The sequence below is a fragment of the Hemiscyllium ocellatum genome, chromosome 12 (genome assembly GCF_020745735.1).
Source record: "Hemiscyllium ocellatum isolate sHemOce1 chromosome 12, sHemOce1.pat.X.cur, whole genome shotgun sequence".
Taxonomy (NCBI): Eukaryota; Metazoa; Chordata; class Chondrichthyes; order Orectolobiformes; family Hemiscylliidae; genus Hemiscyllium; species Hemiscyllium ocellatum.
This window is the reverse complement of record NC_083412.1, coordinates 48,996,758-49,009,265: the sequence shown is the minus strand read 5'-3', so window position 1 is coordinate 49,009,265 and position 12,508 is coordinate 48,996,758.

The window sequence follows — 12,508 nt, the reverse complement described above, 5'->3', positions numbered from 1 at the left end:
GTGGAAACTGGAGCACGTAGATGAAACCCATACAGACATGGGCAGAATGTCAAAACTCTATACAGTTACCCAAAGCTGGAATCAAACTGGGCCCTTGGTACTGTGAGACAGCAGTGCTAACCACTGAATTACCAGAACTGTTAGGGATCCATACATTCTTCCAGGCTGATTGGAGGTGGATTTTGAGTGGGGGAGGATTTGAGTGGGGGGCATTAGCTATTTGTTTATAGAAGTAAATTCAGTATTCTTGGTGATTTTGAGAAATTATTTGTATTGGTCGATAGAACATGCTCTCCTTCCACCTCAAAACTATTCTAACCACTGGAAATTGTTTTGTTTCTCTAAAATGTTTGCTTTCATCCTTTTGATTTCCAAATCCCTGGTATTGTTGTCATGTCACTATGCCTTTTCTTCGACCATGCTCCAGACACTGGCTCAAGAGAGGTGGATGTTGGATGGTAGAAGAGTGCACAGGCTAAGCAAAGCCTGCCTGAGACTATAATGTAAAAAATCCTTCTTTGACCACTTGTATCCATGTGAATTGTATGCTCTTTAATTCTTTTATCATTTGACTCCATTCTCCACAATAGTTATAATTCTGTTGGGGCTAAATTGGAAACTTACAAAATTGGATGCAGGGCTGCAGAATTGAAAGAAGATTAATGACATCTGGTGATTACTCAAAGTTAATGAACAATGTCTCATGTGTCATATCTTAGCATTGCACCAACAGCCTCTAATACAGCCCAATACTTTAAACCATCATCTAGCAAAAGAAATCTATAAATCACATACTGAGTGAAGGGCAAAACAGGAGAAAGAAATCCTTCCAATGGCGATTAAAAAAAACCCAGCAACATTACAAGGGTGGAGTTCACAATCTTGATGTGAACCATCATGGTAAAGTGAAGATGAGTTTGGGTTGTACAGTATTTATGGCACTAAAATCATTCTAGTAGCAGAGATCTTTGTACAAAAGTGTTGGTAAATCAGAAGTATATTGACATGTGCATTGATATGGTTGCAGGTTGTTTCTTGATGAGCAGAGATGCAGACAGAAACAATTTTAGTGATGTATCATGTAACACAACTATATTCAAACTGTTGATGTTTGATTTACAATTTAATAAATGGAAGCTTTATGGAATGATTTTAAAAAGAGTCCAAAAATGGCCACAGGTAACATTTGGTCCACACAGTTTGAACAATTTTCATGAAACCGATGTGAATTAGGTCAAAAACCATCTGTACTGAACTAACATTTCTACAAGGGCAATAAGACCAGTCAGCAACACCCCCTCACTCTCCAACTGCCCTCCACCATTGGGAGATGTCTAAAGTTCCTCGCCTCCTCTTTGATTGATACCAATATAAGAATATTCACATGTTGAAGATCCAACATCACCGACAATTATCAAAATTGAATATGATGAGCTTGGCAACTTGGTATGCACAATCAAGCTGCTATTTAGACAATTTTATTTTTCTTGGGGTTAGCAGGTGACAGAATTTTCTTTTACTCAAGAGAAGCTTGTGAATGGCTCCTTATGGAAATAGTACAAACTAGTGAACTGTCGTGATTGCAGAAGGCTTTGGTCACAAACCATCATTATTCAACCTTTTGTTGCAACAGACCAAGAAGATTGAAAAGAAGAAAGTTAGTTCAGGCCTTCTCATGTGGTCATAGCACAGGAGGAACTGTTTTCTCTCTTGATCCACATTTAATTCTGAGATTGAGTGGGAGACTTTAGATGGTTCTGACTTACTTGAATAGTCACCCAGGAAAGATTAGAGAGCTTAAGACCAACTCCAACTCCTGAATAACTGTGGAATTGATCCTCCCCTGTGACCCAGCCCTGACACTCTCAACAACCCATGCTTGCCTGCACCATTTTTTCTCTGACACCCCACTGATAAACATCTGTCCTAACCCAAACTAACCAGTAAATTTTCTCCAACCATCTAAAAAACCCCTGACCTCCCTGAGCTGAATCCATGGCTCCCCGTGATCCAAACAGCCACTAACTCACCACCTGACTCTTCCCATGATCTATTCCAACTATTGCCTGACTCAGCCTATGCCTCAACCACCTGCCAATCTATTTGCTCATCCACCTGCCACTTATCCTCTGCTTCCCTTGCCACCCTACTCAGATACCAACCTGCCACCCTTGTAATTATCAGCCTATCCAATTGATTCCCTATCAACCTAATAACCTACCCATCACCACCTTACTGACATGCCTATGTATCCAGGTGCAATCCCATCCCACTGTCACCCTATCCCCTTACCTCAGCCTCTCTACCCTCTTACCCATTTACATCTGTCAATCCCACACATTCATTCAAATGAATATTGAATGGGAAATAAAAAAAATGAACCTCACTGTGAATTATTAAATTACAAAGTTATTAAATGAATAAATCAAACAAAGATTACATTTACAATGAATCAATAAAAAAATCATTAAATATTTAAAAGAACCAAGAAAGCAAAGGCTATGTAATGTCTGAAAATGTGCTACACAAATTTTATGCAACTTACCTAGAGTTTCAATCCTTGTCCACTTCTGCCCTTAATGGACATTTCCAATTTCCTGGCATCAGGGAGGGAAGGATGTGGCTTCAGTTCTCCTGTGCTGTGTTGAGGAGTAGCTAACATGAAGAGATGGACACCTCAGGAAGCAGTCAGCTTAGGAATTGTGACCATAGAAAACACTGGCAGCTAAGCAGGGAGATTTTCCTACAATTGGCAGTTATCAAAACAGATCTGATGCCTATCTGAAGTTTGAGGCCAATAGCTGTCAAATGTAATATATTTCATAGTAAGTAGTAAATAATAAGTTAGTAAGCTTCAAGGAGACTGCAGTAGTGAGATAAGTGGACATAAGTCAAACTGGTAAAAGACCAATCTAGGACTAATGGGGAGTTATTTAGCCACAAGGTAATTAACTCATAGTTTGGCCATCTGAAAAATTTAATATGGGAGCACTATTTGGTCTTGTTATCAACAATCAGAAAACAGGTACTTCTATTTATTTCAAGAGGAGGTTTACCCAATAAGTATGCATTAATGTTCAGATTTACATAAAACATAAGGTAGACATAGGTCCTGATGAAGGGATCATGCCTGAAACATCAATTGTCCTGCTGTATCCTCTGACAATCTTCCGCATTATCTGCAACTCCACCAATCTTTGTATTATCTGCAAACTTACTAGATTTATGTAGATCACAAACAGCAGAGGACCCAGCACTGATCCTTGTGGAACAACTCTCCATTCCAAAAAGCATCCTTCCACCATTACCCTCTGTGTTCTATGACCAAACCAGTTCTGTATCCATCTTGCTCAGCTCACCCCGATACCATGAGGCTTCACCTTTCATATCAGTCTGCCATGAGGGACCTCATCAAAGGCTTTACTGAAGCCCAAGTAGACAACATCAACCGGTTTTATTTATCAATCATCTTCATCACCATCTCAAAAATCTTGATCAAGTTGGTGAGGCATAACACCCCTGCACAAAACCATACTGTCTATCACTAATCGGTCCAATTCCTTGTAAATGCATATAGATCACATCCCTGAGAATCTTTTCCAATAATTTCCCTACCACTGACATAAGACTCACAAGCCTGTAAATTTCTGGATTATTCCTGCTACCGTTCTCAAACAATGGGATTACATTGGCAATTCTCCAGTCCTCTAGGAGCTCATCTGAGGCCAAAGAGGATACAAAGATGTTGCTCCAACAATTTATTCTCTTGCTTCCCACAATATTCTGGGATAGATCCCATCTGGACCTGGGAATTTATCTATCCTAATTCTTTTTAACATGCTCAACACCGCTTCCTTTTTACTAGCAACTTGGCGTAGAAATTCACCACTCCATTCCTTGAGATTATCTTCCACCAATTCCTCCTCTTTGATGAACACCAACACAAAGTATTCATTTAGGATCTCACCCACCTCTATTGGCTCCACACACAGATTCCCTCCTTTGTCCTTGATTGGACCAACCCTTTCCCTGATTACCCTCTTGCTTTTTGTGTATGTATAAAGAGCTTTGGATTCTCCTTCATTCTGTTTGTTAAGACTTTACATGATCCTTTTTAGCCCTTCTAATTCCTTGTTGAAGTCCTGACGTTTAATTACGAGTGCTGAAGAACTCATTACTGCCTTATGTTTCCAATTTCTGATACTTCCTGGGTATTGTACTGGAGAGGGATTCGCACCAGTCAAGGCTAGGCATGTTTATCTAGCGTTCACACAGACACTCCCATCACACACACCCCTTCTCTTTCTCTTATTACAGAACAAGCTGGTACACATTAAGAAGGGTGGCGCCAAGACTGGCAGAGGCTTTATGAAGCTCCGCATTGATGATGTGATGATCCACGGGTGAGTGAGGACCAAGATCACTCCTGAGCAGATGATTAGATTGGCGTGGCAGGAAGGAACATCATGACCTCCTTTTTTTTCAGATATGCTAACTGTCTCACACATTCAACTTATATCATGGAGTCAAAATCTTCTTCGACTAATTGTCCCTCTTCTCTTCCACAGGCACAAGCAATCAATAACAGACAGGAAACAGAAGCAGGCACAGCAGATGCCCAGCAGTGCTACCACCACTGAGGGATGATGACTTTGAAAACTTTGAGGAGGTATCACTATGGTACTCAGCTACACTCTCCACCAACACGGAGACAGTCACATCAGTAGGTATCTTAGGTAGATTAGATGTGGTGACACAATTTGGTGAACATACCAGTGACATGTGCCTGCAGCCACTGGAGGGAGAACCCTTCCCAGATTGTTGATAGTCAGAAGACTGCCGGTGACAAGGCAGCTGCTGAGCCCTGTGCACAAGATATATCTCTGTATTTAGCCATAAGGTCAAGCTGCAGACAGAGGCAGGGGGAAACAAACAGATAAGCCACAGGCTCTTAGTGTAGTGTAGTGGATAATGGTGGCATTTATTGAACTTTGTTCTACTATGTGACTCCAGTATGTGAGGCTTGGCTGCTCCCACAGAGACCCAGGTACAGCAGAACACTCCATGGCTGCCATCTATCACTCCATCACGTAAGTCATGCATTCTCAGTGTCAATGGCAAGGCGAGAGGGTAATCTCAACCTCACAATGGGTACTCCTTCCTCTCGAAGAGATAGCTTGATATCAGTAGACAGCTACAAGGAGTAGCAGCAACAGGCAGATATCCTAGAGGCTTACTTTCAGGACACTCCTGAGGAACCCCAGTCATTTACCTCAATCTCCAAGTGACTTCATTGGCTGCAGCAGATTAGGTCAAAGAGGGTGCATTTGCATCTGTGCAGGAGACTCTGCAAAGGGCCCTCTAGGCATGAGCCTCCTGCAGAAACTCACCAAAGGCTGAACTGTCACTGGGGAATACCAGCTACTAGGCTCCCTCTGTCTCTGCTTGTAGGCATTAAGGTTAAATCTAGAGAGTAGGAGGCAAAGGAAAATCAATGCTGTTTTGAGGACATGGTTATTTATGGTAATGTATGTACTTTGGTTTCCATTAGCAGGCTAGACATTTTTAACACTTGAGGTTTGAAGTGCACATCTGAGTAGTGTCTCTCAGCATTACTCAGGCAAGCCAAGAACTCATAGTACTGCAAGCTCATTCCCATAGGCACTGCAGAGCTACATTGTTTGAACCTAAGAGTGTAAAGGGCTGCAAGGAGACAGGATGGAAACTGTGACTATTGCTGTCAGGTAGGATGCCACAGAAGTAGATGCCACAGGGGAGTCCTGTGAAGGGTGAGCATGCCCATTCCTGCCTTCCCTTTATTGAGGGCTGGCCCAGGACAGTGCAACCTTCCATCAGCCCCTGTTCAAGCAAGCTGTAACACAGATGCATACAGTTAGGACTTAGCCTAAAACTTTCTCAGCAAGGTTTCCTGCCTCAGAACCTTCTTACATAAGCAAATAGAAAATAAAAATGTTTCCTTTATTCCAAACAATGGTGTGAAATGAAACCCTTTTCAGTTGATGAGTTATGCTGAAACTTATACATAGTGGTTTCTCAACCAACTAATCCATAATAAACCAGACATTCAAAGAAATATGTCTATACATCTCCATCCCTTTGGAAACCAGTGATTGTAAGGTTTTTGCGTGCCTCTCTGGCTTGTTGGACCACAACTCTGCTGCACCTTAGAGGGAACAGTGCTGTCATTCCTCTGTCTAATCCTATCCCAAGACATTCTCTCTTTATTGTCTGGCAGCAAATAACTATTACTGCATTGTGCCATCTGGCCAGTAGAGGCAACTGAATCTCACCTTCAGGATGTTTATGGCCTGCTCTAAATAGACTTAGAAGCCATTTAGCATGCTTGCTTTCATTGCTCAGTCCTTTGAGTATAGGGATTGGGAAGGAGAAAGTGAGGATTGTAGATGTTGGAGATCAGAGTCAAAAAGGTGTGGCTCTGGAAAATCACAGCAGGTCAGGCAGCATTCGAGGAGCAGGAGAGTTGACGTTTCAAGCATAAGATCTTCATCAGGAAAGTGGGGAGGGTTTGGGGGTCAAGGGATCTGAGAGAAAAATGGAAGGGTTGGGGCTTGGGATAAGGTAGCTTGGAATATGGTAGGTAGATGAAGGTGAGGACGATGGTGATAGGTCAGAGTGGAGGGTGGGATGAATAGATAGGAAGGAAGATGGACAGGTAGGACAGCTCAAGAGGGCGGTGCTGAGTTGGAGGATTGGATCTGGGGGGAGGGGAGATGAGGAAACTGGTGAAATTGGCATTGATCCCGTGTGGTTGGAAGGTCCCAAGGTGGAAGATGAGGCTTTCTTCCTCCAGGCATCAGGTGGCAAGCGCTTGGCGGTGGAGGAAGCCCAGGACTTGCATGTCCTTGGTGGAGTGGGAGGGGGAGTTGAAATGTTCAGCCACAGGGCGGTGCAGTGTTTGTTGCAGGTGTCCCAGAGATGTTCTCTAGAATATTCCACAAGTTGGCACCCTGTCTCCCAATGTAGAGGAGACCACATCGAGAGCAATGGACACAGTAGATGAAGTATTTGGATGTGCAGGAAAATCTCTGCTGGATTTGGAAGGACCCTTTGGGGCCTTGGACAGAGGTAAGGGTGAGATCTGGGCACAGGTTTTACACCTCTTGCAGTGGCAAGGGAAGGTGCTGGGAGTGGAGGGGGGTTAGTAGGGGGCATGGACCTAACAAGGGAGTTGCAGAGGGAATGGACTCTACAGAATAAAGGTAGGGATGGGGAGGGGAGTATATCTCTGTTGGTGGGGTCTGTTTGTAGCTGGCAGAAATGGCGGAGGATGATGCATTGTATCTGGAGGTTGGTGGGGTGAAAGGTGAGGACCAGGAGGCTTCTGTCCTTGTTGCGATTGGAGGGATGGGGTTCAAGAGCGGAGGTGTGGGCAGTGGAGATGCGCCAGAGAGCATCGTTGACCAAATGGGAGGGGAAATCACCGTGGGCGGCACGGTGGCACAGTGGTTAACACTGCTGCCTCACAGCGCCTGAGACCCAGGTTCAATTCCCGACTCAGGCGACTGACTGTGTGGAGTTTGCACGTTCTCCCTGTGTCTGCGTGGGTTTCCTCCAGGTGCTCCGGTTTCCTCCCACAGTCCAAAGATGTGTGGGTCAGGTGAATTGGCCATGCTAAATTGCCCGTAGTGTTAGGTAAGGGGTAAATGTAGGGGTAAGGGTGGGTTGCGCTTCGGCGGGTCGGTGCGGACTTGTTGGGCCGAAGGGCCTGTTTCCACACTGTAAGTAATCTAATCTAATAACCTTGAAGAAAGAGACCATCTGGGATATTCTATAGTGGAATTGGTCCTCCTGGGATTAGATGCAGTGGAGGCGGAGGAATTGGAATAAGGGAAAGCATTTTTACAGGAGGCAGGGTTGGAGGAGGTGTAATTGAAGTAGCTGTGGGGCTTGGTGGGTTTGTAGTAGATGTCCGTGTTGAGTCGATCATTTGAAATGGAGATGGAAAGATCCAAGAAGCGGAGGGAGGTTAGCAAGATGGTCCAGGTGAACTTGTGATCAGGGTGGAAGGTGTTAATGAACTTCCTCGTGGGAGCACGAGATGGCACCGATACAGTCATTGAAGTAGTGGAGGAAAAGGTGGGGAATGGTGCTGGTGTGGCTGCAGAAGATGGACTGTTCGACATACCTGATGAAGAAGTAGGCATAGCTGGGGCCCATGCAGGTGCCCATGGCAACCCTTTGGTCTGGAGGAAATGGGAAGGTTGGAAGGAGAAATTGTTGAGGGTGAGGACCAGTTCAGCCAATCGAAGGAGAGTGTCAGTGGAAGGGTATTGTTTGGATCAATGTGAAAGGAAGAAACTGAGGCTTTGGAGGACTTCGTCATGACGATAGAAGCATACAGGGATTGGTTGTCCATGGTGAAGGTGAGGCACTGGGGGCTGGGGACCCAAAAGTCCTGGAGGAGGTGAAGGGCATAGGTGGTGTCCATAATGTATGTGGGGAGATCCTGGACCAAGGGGGACAGGACGGTGTCAAGGTATGCAGAGATGAGTTTGTTGGGACAGGAGCAGGCTGAGATGATGGGTCGACTGGGGCAGTCAAGTTTATGAATTTTGGGTGAGAGAAGTTTGGGTCCTACCTCTCCATTTCCTTCCTCCTATTCTCTCCACCCTCTGCTTCACCATTTTCATCCAGCTATCACATTCCTTTCGCCCCATCCCCCTTCTCTCAGCCACACCCCCACATTCCTGATGAAGAGCTTGTGCTTGAAACGTCAACTCTCCTGCTCCTTGGAAGCTGCCTGACTGGCTGTGCTTCTCCAGCACCGCACGGTTTGACACTGATATAAGAATTGGGAAGTCATGTTGAGGTTGTACAGAACATTGGTGAAGACTCTTCTGGAATATTGTGTCCATTTCTGGTGGCTCTGTTATAGGAAGGATATTATTAAGCTGGAGAGGGTTCAGAAGAGGTTTAGATTAGATTACTTACTGTGTGGAAACAGGCTCTTCGGCCCAACAAGTCCACACCAACCCACCAAAGCCCAACCCACCCTTACCCCTACATTTACCCCTTGCCTAACACTACGGGCAATTTAGCATGGCCAATTCACCTGACCCGCACATCTTTGGACTGTGGGAGGAAACCGGAGCACCCGGAGGAAACCCACGCAGACACGGGGAGAACGTGCAAACTCCACACAGTCAGTCACCTGAGGCGGGAATTGAACCCGGGTCTCTGGCGCTGTGAAGCAGCAGTGCTAACCACTGTGCCACTGTGCCGCCTACAACTGGGGTTTACTAGGATGTTGCCAAGCATGGTAGGTTTGAGTTATAAAGAAAGGCCGGATAAACTGAGACTTCTCTCACTGGAGAGTGGGAGGTTGAGAGGAGACATTATGGGTGTTTATAAAATCATGAGGGTTATGGATAGGGTTAATGGTAGGTATCTTTTCCAAAGGATGGGAGAGTTCAAGACAAGAGACACATTTTTAGGGTGAGAAAAGAGAGATTTAAGAAAGACAGGAGAGGCAAATATTTTACACAGAGGGAGGTTTGTGTGTTGAATGATCTTCCTGAGTAACTGGTGGTTGCGGCAAGTTACAACATTTAAAAAGGCACTTGTATAAGGAAATGTTTGAAGGGATATGAGTCAGGTGGGACAAGTTTATTTGAGATTATGTTCAGCATCGACTGGTGGGACCAAAGTGTCCGTTTCCATGCTGTATGACTTGATGCGCAGCTTTTCTGAGGAGTCAGGCTCTTCCTGATGAAGAGATTAAGCTTGAAACGTCAACTCACCTGCTCCTTGAATGCTGCCTGACCGGCTGTGCTTTCTGGCTATGGGTTCCTACCAAATCTGAGGGGGATCCTTCATCACCGATAAATCATCAGTTGACCAAAAGATTTAGTGAATGCTCCCCAGACAACATGTGTAGGCCTGCATTACCTGCCTCGTGCGATCACAGATGATTACACATTAATGGAGAGGAGGTTTTCCCTATTTATGAACACTGTTGGTTGGGGATAGAGAGCTCTGCAAACTACATTGGTACGATCATTTTGCCTTGCACTGGAGAATCCTGTGTTGATAGCAAAGTCAATGGCTCTGTCTGCTTCACTCACTGCATCCAAACAAAGCTGATGCCTTGTTGTGCTTTAGGAAAGGATACATCTGTGTGAATGGATGCTGTGAGGTTTCACAATGATCCCCAGTGATGCCTTGAAATGATCATCTTCAAGGCAACAGGAATGGGATTGCCTCCTGATCCAAATGCTCATGCAGCAGCTGGCTGATGGAGGCAGTACCTTCCTGGGATATCCTGCAGTATTGTTGTCACAGCTATCTCTGAGGAGACATGTAGAGTTGGTTTTAGACCAGTGCTCTCCAGCTAAGTGGTGAGAGCCCCCTTGCACAGGAAGTTATGTCCCAGCAGAATGTTCCACATCCAGTGCTGGCTCCTGCTGCTCCTCCTGCTATTGCCATTGGAACAGCCAATGCCTGTGGTTGTTTCTGAGAAACAAGATGATCAGAAGACTGGCAAGATTGATTTTGCAATTGTGAGATGCTTTCAAGAGATCTGTGGAGACAGTAAAGTTGTGTTTGTCTCAGATTTTCGCACTGTCAGTCTGTCCGATGACGCCTGAGAAAATCATTCGTTCTCTGTATTTCCTACCTGGTCCCCTCCTAACATCTTGTGTGACCATGAAAACGGCTTCACAGCTCCTTGTGAACAACATGACCTGTACGTGCACTGCCTGGTGTACTGAGGGCAGTGCGCACGGCCTGGTGTACTGAGGGCAGTGCTTGGTGTACTGAGGGCCCTGTGCACTGCCTGGTGTACTGAGGATCCTGTGCATTGCCTGGTGTATTGAGGGCAATGCCTGGTGTACTGAGGGCAGTGTGCACTGCCTGGTGTACTGAGGGCAGTGCCTGGTGTACTGAAGCCAGTGCCTGGTGTACTGAGGGCAGTGTGCACTGCCTGGTGTACTGAGGGCAGTGCCTGGTCTACTGAGGGCAGTGTGCACTGCCTGGTGTACTAAGGGCACTGCCTGGGGTTCTGAGGGCAGTGCCTGGTGTACTGAGGGCAGTGCCCGGTGTACTGAGGGCAGTGTGCACTGCCTGGTGTACTGAGGGTACTGTGCACTGCCTGGTGTAATGAGGGCAGTGCCTGGTGTACTGAGGGCAGTGTGCACAGCCTGGTGTACTGAGGGCACTGCCTGGTGTACTGAGGGCACTGCCTGGGGTTCTGAGGGCAGTGCCTGGTGTACTGAGGGCAGTGCCCGGTGTACTGAGGGCAGTGTGCACTGCCTGGTGTACTGAGGGTACTGTGCACTGCCTGGTGTAATGAGGGCAGTGCCTGGTGTACTGAGGGCAGTGTGCACAGCCTGGTGTACTGAGGACAGTGCCTGGTGTGCTGAGGGCACTGCCTGGTGTACTGAGGGCAGAGCCTGGTGTACTGAGGACAGTGCCTGGTGTGCTGAGGGCACTGCATGGTGTACTGAGGGCAGTGCCTGGTGTACTGAGGGCAGTGTGCACTGCCTGGTGTACTGAGGGCAGTGCCTGGTGTACTGAAGCCAGTGCCTGGTGTACTGAGGGCAGTGTGCACTGCCTGGTGTACTGAGGGTACTGTGCACTGCCTGGTGTAATGAGGGCAGTGCCTGGTGTACTGAGGGCAGTGTGCACAGCCTGGTGTACTGAGGGCACTGCCTGGTTTACTGAGGGCACTGCCTGGTGTACTGAGGGCAGTACTTGGTGTACTGAGGGCAGCGAGCACTGCCTGGTGTACTGAGGGCACTGCCTGGTGTACTGAGGGCATTGTGCACTGCCTGGTGTACTGAGGGCAGTGTCTGTGGTACTGAGGGCAGTGTGCACTGCCTGGTGTACTGAGGGCACTGCCTGGTGTACTGAGGGCAGTGCCTGGTGTACTGAGGGCAGTGTGCACTGCCTGGTGTACTGAGGGCCCTGTGCACTGCCTGGTGTACTGAGAGCAGTGCCTGGTGTACTGAGGGCAGTGCCTGGTGTACTGAGGGCAGTGTGCACTGCCTGGTGTACTGAGGGCAGTGCCTGGTGTACTGAGGGCAGTGTGCACTGCCTGGTGTACTGAGGGCCCTGTGCACTGCCTGGTGTACTGAGAGCAGTGCCTGGTGTACTGAGGGCAGTGCCTGGTGTACTGAGGGCAGTGTGCACTGCCTGGTGTACTGAGGGCAGTGCCTGGTCTACTGAGGGCAGTGTGCACTGCCTGGTGTACTGAGGGCACTGCCTGGGGTTCTGAGGGCAGTGCCTGGTGTACTGAGGGCAGTGCCCGGTGTACTGAGGGCAGTGTGCACTGCCTGGTGTACTGAAGGCAGTGCCTAGTGTACTGAGGGCAGCGTGTACTGCCTGGTATACTGAGGGCAGTGCCTGGTGTACTGAGGGCAGCGTGTACTGCCTGGTATACTGAGGGCAGTGTGCACTGCCTGGTATACTGAGGGCACTGCCTGGGGTACTGAGGGCAGTGCCTAGTGTACTGAGGGCAGCGTGTACT